We start from the raw sequence: 14,734 nt of genomic DNA, 5'->3' as shown, positions 1-14,734 counted from the left end.
ACCCCTAAAATTTTATCAGCCCTGTAATAGGGTAATGTAAATTTAAAAGTAGTTTAAATTAATATAAATGTTTATAGATGTAAATTATATATCCAACACAATTTCCAGTAGCCAGATGTGGCAGTCTTAGTTTATAAGGGCAGAATATGCTTATAGCTGGCATAGAACTAAGGATTGGAGGCTTGATAGAAAAAAACTGTGTCCTTGCCCTTAAACAAAATAGCAGCCAAGCAGTCACCTAAGAGCTCGAGCTGGCGTAACTGTCAAAAACTGAGGCACTGCTCACTCTCAAATGAAGGCAGATCTGTCTTAAACAGTCTAATTTGGCCAAATAATAACGCACTGTCAGAGTAAAGAGACTACACACAATTAGTCTCAGTCAGTTAATAAGAACTAAGCCTGCTTGTAAAAAACGCCGACAAGCGGCAAATGCGAAACTCCACTTCACAGCCTGCACCAAATTCAATCAGCTGAGAGGCGGTTAGGCTAAGCAGCAGTAGCGCTTTAATAGCCTATTAGGGGGAAAGTAGCTTCTGCTAAAAGCTCCGATAAACGGAGATAGCCAGAGAAAGTCAAGCCTCGTAGTGAAAATGTTAATTAGCCTCAATCAGCTGTGAGGCGGTTTAAAATAGCAGGGAAACTCTGTACCTTGTTAAAACTGCCAACAAGCGGCAAGAATCAGGGAGCGAGACAACTCCTCAAATGCAAAAGTTTATGGCTATAGTTGTTGGGAGAATCTATATGAAAGCGCAAAGCACCACAACTGGTAACGTTATTTAATTGTTAGGATCCCACTGGCTAAGCCGGTGACTTTAGATCACCCACGGGAGCGGAAAACTCCACTAACCTTTGAAACTGACCAGTTTCAATGTGCTTCTGCTGTTAATTGAGGTATGTTGAGGTAAATTTTTGTTCAAATATTACAGTAAGCAGAACAGTAGTCCAATACGAAGTCCAATGGTCAAAGCCGAATAATCAGAAATGAATAAAATACACTGTAATGCTGAAAGCTGTCAGAGTTAAGTATCCACACAACTGTCCGGTCTAATGGACTGAGCAAAAAGCTGGAATCCCCTGGCAACAGGGGTGGAATTTAAATCAATTGACAGGTTCAGTCCTTTATTCTGACCAGTGAGCACAACCCACATCTGGCTGCTGTCTCCACATCCAATGGAGAAGATCTTCAGTTCCAATTCATGTGGTGGCAATACAGAGAGGTCAACTGAATCTAGGAAATCTTTTGGCAAATGTGTAGCATTTGATCCTTCACTGCCAGCATTGAAGGAACAATATTATTTAATCATTCCAGAGAATTGTCTAATGCAAGGCTATCATAATCCTGGCTCATGGGCTGGATGCATTGTGCATTGGCCATGCCCATGCCCGGTTTAAAAAAAGGGGGAAAATGTCCCAATACATCACGTGATGCCACCATGACAATGTGAGTTTGACACCATAGGACTAATGTATATAGAATTGGATTTATTTTTTTTTCATTATTTCATGCAAGGGAACCAAGACAGAGTTCTTTGGGAACACTTCTGCAGGATTATCAAATGTTGGGTAGATGAAATAGCCAGTGTTTGTCTCTTGCATTGCAGTTTCTGCAATACTTTCTGATTGCCACCATTTTGATTAATTGTACCATTTGGTTTTGAAAGTTATATTTTTCAACTGTTTCCCCCCAAAAAAAATTTCTGTAGTTTTTCTTGGAAATATGGAATAGATCCATGATGCCAGTTATTGATCATGATGTTATGATCATTGATAGTTCTCACAATTTGGAGGAAATCTTCAGAAACTGAATTCTTGAACTAGTTCCATAATTGTCATGGATTGATTTCAGTGCTTGTTACCAAGATGACAAACCAATCTCACTGTTCTGGGGGTTATTTTTATTTCTGCATTTTCCATAGTTTGTTGCCAATGATCATCAGCTTCCAACAATTTTCTCTATATAGAAACATTTTTGAATGATGGAAAGATATGTCCATCTTACATCTCCAATGATTCAAAAGATTCTGGTCCTTTTATGTGATGAATAAGCAGTCTTAAGTAGTAGAGCTCACTATTCTTGGACAAATGGTATGCATGCAATCCAGAACATTAACTTTAAAAATTCTGGATAGTTGCTCCATTCTTTTCCTAATCTTCCTTCTTTGTCACCTCTTATTAGTCCAATTGTAGAATATTGGAATGTTCACATACTACTGTGTTTTTGAAAATGGATCATGTTTACAAAGATCCATAAATGTTGTTAAAGAGGTTTTTGCCATATCATTACTTTCCTAACATTGTCTAGAGCTCTGGAGTTCTTCAGAAGGTAAGTTCGCTATGGGTGACAAGGAGTGGAAAGATGAGGCCAATTGTTCTGACCCAGCCTTCATGAGCCCCACTCAACAGCCTACTCCTTCCGCTGGCACCGATGGTAACCCAGGCAGCCCCTCCATCTCCTCTGACTCCTCTGACTCGATTGCCATCTCCCCTGGCAGTCAACGAACCACAATACCAATGGGGCTGAAAGGCCTGAAGGAATCTAGTGGGAAGGACTGTGGGGACCCAGGGAGTGGGGGGAAGCTTGCAGAGGTTCAGTGTGGAGGGAAAAGCAGGTGCAAAGATTGTGGAGATCTCAAGGGCTGGAAGTGGAGCATGGGTGCCTCAGGATATGGGAGAACACTTGGGAAACCTAGGGCTGGTGAGCCTGGACTTGCACCTAAGTGTCCCAGAACCTTCCCACCCATCCCACAACATGAAACCATGATTGGTAAGCTCCATTACAGTCATATATTGAGGACTATCTGTATTTGTTTTAAAGCTGAAAGAGAAACTGAATTATAGCATTAAAAAAAATATATGCATAGAACTGCTAGCCATCCTGTGATTTTGTTTGCCAGGGACAGAACAAATACTAGATGGGCTTTAGCTATGACTGAATTTTCTACTACTCTGGCTTCCTGGGGCAGTAATATCTTGGTCCTGGATTCATCTGCCTTGCTTTCATATAAGTATGGGGACACAATGTTAGAGAGTTGATTTAAGTCAGTTGATTTCTATGAATATTAATACAAACCAATGGTCTACAATTCTATCTATATGCAGATAAAAGTATATGAGACTGGATACAAAATCATTTTGTACACAGTATATGTTACAACACAAAGAGAAAAAATTGTTGATAGATCATGTCAACTTAATCTTTTAAAACTCCCCATTTGTACTCTTAACCAGTGAAATGTCTTTGACGTTCCTTTGGGTTATTTTGATAAACGCAATCATACTGTGCTTCAAAAAAGACATGATTTTTAGTTCAGGTCAAACAAGCACGACAAACAAAGGTTGTTCAAAAGCTAAACGAAGAGGATTTGGCTGCCAGAACCAATTAGATAAGAACTCTGAAGGAACAAGTCAATACTTCTGTTCTTTTGGACAGTCCATAAAAACAGTAGGAAAAGAGCCCGGTTAATTGTTCACCAGAGGGGCATCCCTTGTATTCTGATAATTGGGCTCTTGGTTACCTAGAATTCAGTCAGCAGAACAAGAGAACTGTGTTAATAGAAAACTCGAGTCATGAAAAGAGAGTTAAATTCAAAGCTTAAATCATGAAAGACAGGGCATTTTGACATGAGAACTGACATATGTGTTTCTGAGTTTAACTGATCTTTTTTAAAGCAGTAAAAAGAGAGCTTAATTTGGCTGTTGCTTTTGTGGAGCCATTTTATGATCATTTTGACTGTGGTCTTAATCTTATTAGAATGAAGCTTGTATTTTCTTTTATTCCTTTTACTCTTCTGGCCGCTGGGTTTGTTTGCTACTCTGCATCATCTGTTTCTTTTTTATTCCAAATTCACTGGTTGTTCACACCACAAAAAAGACTGAAAGAGCAATTTCAAGGAATATTTAAAACTTGAACAGGCCTTTCCTCAGCTTCATTACTTGGTTTTAAAAATAGAACTATTCATTTTTTTAAAAAAAAAATTAAAGCCTTCAACTCTATTGAATTCAGATATAATGAATTACTTTACACCTTGATGAACTTCATTACTAGGGGGAAAAGCTATTTTTATTTCAAAGTTTTTCTTGTAAAAGTTTCAGGAATCATTTTATTTCACCTATAAATTTTAAGAAATTATTTTGGTCAGAAAATAATGTTTTGAGGCTTTGGGTTCTAGATCAAAATGTTTATTTGGCACAACGATTTTATTATTTTATTTTATTATTTTATTTTATTTATTATTCTATTTTATTCAATTTCTATAGCTGCCCAACTTAATCAATGATACACTGATTGGCTTACCAATTCCACATTGCTGGACAACTTGTTACTTAATTTTAGCTGCCTGAAGTTTTATTTATCACTGCTTTTATTTTACTTTATTTTTGATTACAGTATGTCAACAATAGTATCAAGATCAAAACTAAGACAAAAGCAATGAGTGTTTAGCATTGTGTCTATAAAATATTATTTGGGTTGTACAGTCATCAGATTGGACTGGATTTGGCATTTTTGTCCATCTATCAAGTTCCTCCCATGGACGTGGGATGACAACTGTTGTTGCCTAAGTAGATTAAAGATAATGTCTCATAATATAAGATACCTTTTGCAATTGACTGATGGTGATTTTCTTTCTTTTTTTTTTTATTGCAAAAGTTTTACAATTACATTTTCACCCCTTTTCCCCCCCACCACCACCACCCCCAAACTTCCCAACCTCCCTAACCCTCCCTAACCCTCCCCTCCCCCCAGACTTCCCTATAATATACTCATAACTGGTAAAGAAAGATAAAAAAAACACAAAAAAACCCCTTAATAAAACACTTATGTAAAAACTTGAACCCCTCCCTCCCCTGTATAATTTTTCTTTTTACCCTCATTACATTAAAATATTTCTAATACATTATTTTCAAATAAAAGCTATTTGATACTTTCTAGTTTGATATTTGTTCTGAACATATTCTATCCACCTTTTCCATTCCCATTCATAAGTCTCTTGTGAACAATCTTTTAAGAATGCTGAAATCTTCGCCATCTCTGCAAAACTGGCCATCTTCAAAGTCCATTCCTCAATAGTGGGCAAAGCTTCATTTTTCCAATATTTACCTATCAATAATCTTGCTGCTGTTATCATATACAATATCAATTTTGTTTCACCCGATGTAAAACCCTTAACTATACCTAATAAAAACAATTGTGGAGAGAATTGAATTTTTTTCTTCAAAACATTCTGCATGACCCACCAAATTTTTATCCAAAAAGCCTTAACTTTCCTACAGGTCCACCAAACATGATAATACGTAGCATCCAAACATTCACATCTCCAACATTTTGGCTGAACATTAGGGTACATACATGACAACTTTTTGGGATCTAAATGCCATCTATAAAACATTTTATAGAAATTTTCCCTCAGGTTCTGCGACTGTGTAAATTTAACATTCTGAACCCAAATTTTTTCCCATGTTTCCAACATCACTGGTTCTTCAAAATTTTGTGCCCACTTAATCATACAATCTTTAACTAATTCAGTTTCTGAATCCCTTTCTAGCAAAACATTATAAAGCCTTTTGATATGCATTGGACCTTTCTCTTTTATATGTCTAACCAATTCTTCCTCGTGCAACATAATACCAGTTTTTTGGTCCTCTTTCCATCTCAATTGTAATTGATTATATTGTAACCAAGTTAAATTAATCCCTTCGTCCAACAGTGTCTGCAATGTCTTCAGCTGCCATCTGCCCGCATCTGTAAAAAGAACCTCTTTGTATAAACCCCCCCCGAGTGACATTATATTTGTATTCCACAAAGTATGACCAAGATCCAGCCATAGCGGTATTTTATAATCCCATTTGAGTCGGTGCTTCTTCCAAACTCTCATCAAAGAGTCTCTAAGTATATGACTTTTAAATACTTTATCAACTTTGTCATCATAAAATAAGTAAGCATGCCATCCAAATTCAAGATCAAAACTTTCTGCATTCAATATTCCAGCCTTTTTACTTCCAAACCAATCACTTGTTAAAGTTAAAGCTGCTGCATCATAATATAACTGTAGGTTTGGAAGTTTAAGACCACCTCTTTCTGGAACATCTTGCATAATTTTCAATTTCACTCTCGGCTTTTTCTCGTTCCAGACAAACTTATTGAGTCCAGTTTGCCAGACTTTCAATTGTTTATCACTTTTAAGCACCGGAATCATTTGAAACAGAAAAAGAAATCTTGGCAAAATGTTCATCTTAACTGCTGCTATTCTTCCAAGTAGAGACAGCTGCAGTTTTTTCCAAGTCTCCATATCTTTCTGCACCTCTCGCCACAACACCTCATAGTTATTTTGAAACAATTTCATGTTTGATTCTGCAACCTGAACTCCTAGATATTTTACCTTAGGTACAGTCTCAAAACCTGCCCTCCTTTCAAGCTCATGTTTACGATCTTGTGTCATGTTTTTTGCTATCATTTTAGTCTTTTTTGGTTTCAGTCTAAAACCTGAAACTTTACCATAGTCTTGTATAATGTCCTTCATCAGGATTATTGATTCCATTGGTTGTGATAGGGTAACAACCAGATCATCTGCAAATGCCTTTATTCTGTAATCCTCTTGCCTAATCATTATACCTTTCAAGCTATTAGAGTCCCGTATTGTATTTAGCAAGACTTCTAATGTTAAAATAAATAAAAGTGGGGACAACGGACATCCCTGTCTTGTTCCTTTTTCAATTTTAAACTCTGTTGTCAAACTTCCATTAATAATGATCTGTGCCTTTTGCTCTTGGTAAATTGCTGAAATCGCCTGTATAAATTGATCCCCATTAAAGTCTTTAGTAGAAAATTCCAATCCACTCTATCAAAGGCCTTCTCTGCATCCAAAAAGACCAGCACTGCAGGAATCTGTTTATTCTTCTCAAGATATTCCAATAAATCTAATACTTATTTCTATTTCCAATTCAGATCTTTTCTTTTGTCGAAACAGTCTATGTTTAGAGTTCATGTAGATAAGTACCCCTCTCATATAAGCTTTACTTGCATCCCACACAATTTCAATTGGGGTACCTTTTTTCAAATTTATTTCAAAAAATTCTTTCAAATGCTTTTTAAGTTCTGTTGTATTTTTTTCATAGCTAAACAAGTTCTCATTTAATCTCCAAGAACGTCTCTCAACCTTATCCATCTCAATTTCTATCCATACTGGGCTATGGTCAGTCAAAATTCTTGGAAAAATCTTTGTTCTTTTTGTCTTGACAAGTAAATCATCTGACAACAAAATGAAGTCAATCCTAGAGAAGGATCTGTGTCTGTCAGAAAAAAAAGTGTAGTCCAATTCTTTTGGATTATGTATTCTCCAAACATCTTTTAGTTCCATATCTTCTTTCATGTCAAAAAAGGTTTGTGGTAAACTGATCCTAGACTTTGCCAAACTCTTTTTATCTAATTTAGAATCAATTACTCCATTCCAGTCTCCCATGATTAAAATAGATCTGTAGTCCCATTGCAGTATTTTAGTATGTAACATCTTATAGAAATGATCCTGTTGTTGATTGGGAGCATAAATTCCAATCAGAAGAATTTGGCCATTTGCTGTAAGCAATTCGATTGCTGCAAACCTACCATCTTCATCTGCTTCTATAACTTTAGCTGTTAACTTTTTATTTACATAAATAACCACACCATTCTTTTTTTGCGAAGTTGAAGATATAAAATGTGTTCCTAGTTTGGAGTTTATCAAATATTTTTGATCTTGAGTTGTGATATGCGTTTCTTGTAAACAAATTATATCATTATTAAATTGTTTCAAATATGTAGTTTCTTCCTTTTCTGTGCTGAATTCAACCCATTCACATTCCAAGATAAACACTTAAGCATCATCTTCATCTTTTTGGAGCAAAGAGCAGAATAATCGAATGTCATCCGAAAGCTTCGATCTTGCTCCCCCCATGGCTCCAGTCTCTTGTGCAGTACTCTTAACTGCCTTCTTGTCTTGTCTTTCCTGTTGTTGTTGTTGCTTTTGTTTAAGTAACTTAGATTGAGCTCGAGTTATACGTTGATCCTTAACTTCGATCATCCGAACCGGGTCCAAGATTGGAGAAGATTCCAGCAAAGGCTCATCCAGAAAACCTCCTTCTGCGCCTTGCATTTCCTCTAGTTCCTGCTTAGACTGTTCTTGCAGTTCTCATTGAGGTTGCTTCTCATCGCTCTCCTTAATCTCCAAAACTGTAGATGTACGTGGGGATGGTGTTCTTTCCTTAAGAATAGTAGTGTAAAAGTGCTCTGCCTTCTCCACGGTATTCAAACGATATCTTTCTCCCTTGTATCTGAAAATTATACCAACTGGGGCATCCCACCGAAATGGTATCTGTAGATTTTGCAATTCCTTAACAAGAAAGCCAAATTCTTTTCTGGTTTTCAGCATTTTAGGAGGTAATTCTTTATAAATTCCAATTCGTGAGCCCCCCACTTGCACAGAAGTGTAAAAGGATTTTTGCAGGATGTCATTTCTTATTTCTCTATCTGTAAAATATATGACCACATCTCTGGGCAATTGTCTTTGTCTGGCCACCCAAGAATTCACTCTGTAAATTTTATCTATTTTGTGAAAAACCACATCAGGATTAACTTGTAGAATCTTAGCCAGGGCCTCAGAACAAACCTGTCTCAAATCCTGTCTTTCCTCTTCTCGAATTCCTCGAAGCCGTATGGCAAACTCCATTGCCCTGAATTGTACCATCACAATCTCATTTTCAACTCTTTGCATTTTATTATCAACATCAGCAATTTTATAATCATTGTCTTTCATCTTAACATTAACTTCTAATTTAAGTTCTTCAACTTTAGAATCAACTTTCATAACAAATTCTGCCAGGCCAGACGCCACTTCTGATATTTTTTTGGTCACCTTGTTTTGATTCTGTTTCACCATATCTTTAACTTCATTAATTTCCTGCATAAATTCCTGATGTGATTTTTGAAGTTTATCATCTATCTCCTGTTGAGATTTTTGAAATTTATCATCCAAAGTTTTAGAAATAAATTCTTTTAAATCTCCCACATCTAAATCTTTTTTCTGAGTCTGTATCTGTTGTGCAGGGGGAGGCTGTGCTTTATGTGTGGGAGATCCACCTCCTGTTGCCTTCGCTTCCTGCTTCTTTGAGGCCATCCTGCCACGTAGGCTAGTTTTACTAAAAAGGGAAGTTCTTCTTCCTCTCCCACCTCCACAAAGACTTCTGAAAAAGTCCCCCAGATTTAATCAAATAAGAACCAAAGTAAAGCAAAGTCCAGTATTGAAAAAGGAGAAATTTCTCTCTTATTTCTCTTATTGCAAGCGAAGCAACTTCGTAGCAGGTTAGAAACTTTGTAACAAAGCAAGATGAGTTCAGCAATCCACACTCGCCAGCTCATTAACTCTAAGGCTAAGCGCCATGTTTTTACAGTTCACTTTCACTCATCCGCATTTTTTCACTCAGATTAGAAAGCCAAGAAAACTCTAATACTTGCGATTCCGAGTTTCAGGGTTCAAGTAACAGTATGCTGCTTATTAAAGCTGGTTCCTTTTCTTTCAATTTGAAGTTTCCTGTAGCCGGCTTGTTCTGCAGAAGCAGACTTGTCCCACGCCGCCCGGAGTTCCAGCAGGTTGAATGGGAGCCGCTCCTGTTCCCTCCCCAGAAACTATTCCCTGGGGGGGTTGCAGGGGCTCAACCTGTGCCCTGCGATCTCTCTTCAAAAATCCTAGAGATTTTTGAAGTTTTCGAGCCGCTTCTTAGTCACGAAGCGGCTCTACAAGCGGCGGGGCTGGCGGAGCTTCAAAAGGCACCGCCGCCGCCGAAGACAAGGAAACCGGAAGTGATGGTGATTTTCTTAATGCTGATGACATTCAAGTGTATTCCAAAAATTTGGATTACATCAACGGTGCCTATCACTATTAGTACTATCTTTAATTTATGTTGCCACAGTTATTCTACTTACATTTGCAGGTCTTTATATTTTATGATTTTCCTCCAATTCTTCTTCTTCTATTCCACAATGGTATTGCAATGTCCACTAACCAAGCTTTTTTTTTCTTTCTCTCTTATCGACAGGTGTTACGCCTGGCATGTTATGTGGCAGGTACCTGTCTGTTTGAATTCTAAAGTCCCAAATTTCAACGTCTTCATTTTCTACTACTTTCTCTATTTTGTGGTACCACCAGTTCTTCTCTGCAGGTAAATGGTACTTCTTGCAGATCTTCTAAAGCATCATCGTTGCTACTTTGTCTTGCCATATTTTTGTAGTCAGTCTGTCTCCTGGAAGCAGCTAACCAGGTGGTCCACTGTTTTTTCAAACTCTTTGCAAAGTCACATATGCTATTTGTTGCTTTCTTCTCAATTCTGGTTTTGTATGCATTTATTCTTTTTTTTTTAAAGTTTTTTTTCTATTAACATATTGTTGTGTGAACAGCATGGGACCAAAGTGTCTTACATTTTAGTACAAATAATTCAATATTCTTCATATTTAATACAATTAATAATTTTATAAACTTTTAGTAATAATACACATTTTGTTGAATTACAATCTTTCCTTAATTATTCAATATTTCGATATATTATTTTTATGCCAGTCTCCATATTCTTGATATCATTCCTTTTTCTACAAATACAATACCAATAATTATACTTCTTGTGTTTAAAAAACTTATATACTGTATTTTTCAGAGTATAAGATGCTCTGGACTATAAAATGCACCTACCTTTTTTGGTGAAGAAAAGTAGAAAAAGAAATCTCCTTCTGCCTCTGAGCAATTTTGCCTCATTGCAGCAAACAGCAAACAGCCTGCTTTACTTTCATTTTCGTTTTCAGCATAACTTGATTAGTACAAGGAAAAAAAATCTGCTCCAGCAATTTACTTCTTTACAGCAGTGCCCTGCGCAAAACAGCTGAGAGCAAATCAGCTGAGAGTCGGGAGGCCAATCCAATCAACTTGTGCTAATTAGGCTATGCTGAAGCTGAAAGGAGCTGTTTTTTCTTGCTGTTTGCTTGCAAGGAGGTAACTGCTGTAAGGCAGAGGCCAAAGGGTGGGGGCCAGGGGGTGGGCAGGGCTACATTCAGTGTATAAAATGCACCTAAATTTTCACCCCCTTTTAGGGGGGGGAAAGGTGCGTCTTATACTCTGAAAAATATGGTTGTTCTAATAGTAATACATAGATTTAGACTGAATTATAATCTACCATTATTTATCCCCTTTCTATTTTTTTTATTATGCCACTGTCATATTTTAAAAAATCCCCTTTCTAATCATATTTTTACAAATAAAGCAATGTTCATCTTTGTTGTATTTGACAAGTTATGCAATTCCAATATAATAATAGACATTTAATCTTCCATTATTATCTTATTCAATAATCCAACATATTGTTTTCATGAGAATCAGATTCTACATATCCTTCTTTTTACTACAGATAGAATATTAATAATGATATTTGTTACATTTTAACAAATTTATATAGTTATACTGATAATACCCATATTTATATTAGGTTATAGTCTTCAATTTTTGCTTTTATTCTTAAGGCTTGGTCTTGTACAGCCAGAATTAACTTCACCTGTCTCTTTCTTCAATTGTCCTGCTTTTAGCTATTGCCAGTTCTTATTCATATCTGCTTTGCCTAATATTTTTATATGTATTGGCCATATAATATTTTGCCTTAACATCTCTCTTTTCTATTCTTCTTTAGTCTTTCCAATGGACTCTATAAAGAGATACTAAGGGTAGGAGTACAATAACATTTTAGCAGAGATAGTGAAGTCTGCCATTAGAAAAACGAATAAGAATTTTTTTAAAAACAAACAAACAAACAGTGCCCTTTGTTTCCTTGACTGTTCCTTATTTTCTTCCTTTGTCACAAATCATCTTCTCTGCCAATTTAGAATGGCTGTGAATGATCATTGAAGGAAAAAGATGAGCAGGACAAGATATGAAGCAAACTTGACTTTGCAATTGTAATTAGCATTACTGGTGAGATAGAATGATATTTCAATACAATACGTTTCTGGTATCTCATGAAGTGGCTGCTTTATACTTTTAAATCTCTGAATGCAGTGCAATAATAGAGCACTTTCCCTGATAAATGAAACTTCTGTGTTTTGCCTTGACTCCAAATCATATTTTGCACACATTTGTTTTAATTGTTGTTTAGAGAAAAAGAGGCTGTTTATTAAATCAGGGAGCAAATCAAACACAGATGATTACATATCTATGTACCGTATTTTTAGAAGTATAAGATGCATCTTTTTCCCCCTTAAAAGGGGGTGAAAATTTAGGTGCATCTTATACACCGAATGTAGCCCCACCCACCCACTGGCCCCCACCCTTTGGCCTCTGCCTCGCAGCAGTTACCTCCTTGCAAGCAAACAGCAAGAAAAAACAGCTCCTATCAGCTTCAGCACAGCCTAATTAGCACAAGTTGATTGGATTGGCCTCCCGACACTCAGCTGATTTGCTCTCAGCTGTTTTGCACAGGGCTCTACTGCTTGCTGCAAATTGCTTCAGGTAAATTGCTGGAGCAGATTTTTTTTTCTTTATGCTAAAGAAGCTATGCTGAAAACGAAAATGAAAGTAAAGCAGGCTGTTTGCTGTTTGCTGTTTGCTGCAATGGGGCAAAATTGCTCAGAGGCAGAGGCAGAGGGAGATTTCTTTTTCTTCTTTTCCTCGCCAAAAAAGGTAGGTGCGTCTTATACTCCAGTGCATCTTATACTCCAAAAACTATGGTATGTGTTTTTTCCCTTTGCTTTATTGGAATATATATGTTTGGTTGCTGTGCCATAACTGTCTCTAGAAAAAAAAACAGTTGTAACCAGCCTGCCTCCCATTAAGGACCTGTATACTGCACGCTAGAAAGAGGGCTGACAAAATAACTATAGACCCCTTACATCCTGGACATAAACTCCTATCCTCAGGATGCTGCTATAGGACATTTCATGCCAAAACAACTACAACTAGACACAAATTTAAGACAGTTTTTCCCCCCACATGCCATCACTCTGCTGAACAGCCACAGTTCAGTTTATGTCTAAAGATATTTGCCCATGTAGTATGGCTTTATTGCTATTATCCTTCTCATCTTTCCTATTTATCTTCTCCTATTGGTATTTTATGATTTATCACTTTGTTGTTTGTGATTTATTATTGCATCTTATAATTTAATCACTTTGTATGTACGCTGAGAGTTTATACATTAGAGATAAATTCCTTGGGTGTCCAATCACACTTGGCCAATAAAGAATATTCCAATTCTAATTCCAATTCTAATTCTAATATATTTATATTGCAAAATAGTTATATATTTTATCATGTTTTAATGCCTATCTTTTGTCTTGCCTCACTTTTCCTCACCTCACCTTTCCTCAGTGATTTAACTATGTGCTTCTAGCTTATTAAGAGGGATATTCAGAATCTCCTGACAATTAAAGCTCAATTAATCTGCAAAGATTAATCCAAGAATGCATTTTACTTAAAATACATACCTTATTCTGAGTTTCAGAATTCTTAGTAAAAATCCCAGAAATAAGTAGGGACTAGAGAATTTACTTCTTTGGTATATGCCAAAGAAGCTTACCTTTTATCTAACCTAAAATAAGTATGTTTTAGGGCCAAATGCTCCTTAATACAAATTAATTTAAACAAAGCAGTGTAACTATTATTAGCCAAAGGCATCCAATATAAGATGTTACATTAGAAGATGTAAAGGTGGATGGAGCAATCAGACTTTTAAGAAACACCTACTGTTTATTGTAAAAATATTATCTCAGATCTCTCTAAGAGGCACTGTTAAAAAAAGTCCTGCCTATTATACAACAACAACCTAACTAGATTTGCCTGGAAGCAATTAAAATTATAGAGAGATAATTAAGGAGTGTGGGCATGAGTAGGTTTACCAAGAATAACAAATTATTATTATTATTATTATTATTATTATTATTATTATTATTATTAATAATAAACTGTTTTTATATTTTTGTTTTGTTTTTGTTTTGTTTTCAGAGGCCTCCTCCCCCATTTAATCTACAGTCTTAGTATTAATATTGATAATTTTAACAGAGGTAATGTTTTAATTTTATACCATTCAATTAGCAATCATAGATTTTACTTATCTTTTAGAAGTTTAATGGTATTATTAAAATGGTATTTTATGTTGGTTTGTGACAAAAGTAAAGTCTGAATGATGGTATATATATATATATATATATGTGTGTGTGTGTGTGTGTGTGTGTGTGTGTGTGTGTGTGTGTGTATATATATATATGTGTGTGTGTATATATATATATATATATATACATATATATATAAAAAGTATTTTTTTGACAAATGACATCTTACTGATGCATTATGCATTCCACAGCTTTATACAAGTATTAAATATAGGCCTCCAGATGTCAAAACCAGTGTCTAGAAATGCATTAGCTTGTACATATCTTTCACTACAATGACACAAATCACTGTACACCTTTGGAGTTAAAAATTCTGAATAACTGATCCAATGACTCATAAATTAACAATATGACTTCATACATTTGCATAAAGGTCTGAAACTGGTATAATAAGTGAAACACTATATATTAATACTTTTTATTTCTTTTATTGTATTATATTGTATTGTTAAAATCTTGCTGCTTAAAGAGGAATAAAGATACATTATGACATTTTTATAGTATAATAGCAAGGAGAATCTAGCTCAAGGCAATTTAACAGTAATTAAAGGAAAGTGTTTTGAA

This window comes from Pituophis catenifer, unplaced genomic scaffold (assembly GCF_029215685.1).
Source record: "Pituophis catenifer annectens isolate HBS135680 unplaced genomic scaffold, rPitCat1.0.hap2 SCAF_3, whole genome shotgun sequence".
NCBI classification, from domain to species: Eukaryota; Metazoa; Chordata; class Lepidosauria; order Squamata; family Colubridae; genus Pituophis; species Pituophis catenifer.
The sequence above is the reverse complement of the archived record's forward strand: the minus strand, read 5'-3'. Positions refer to the sequence as shown.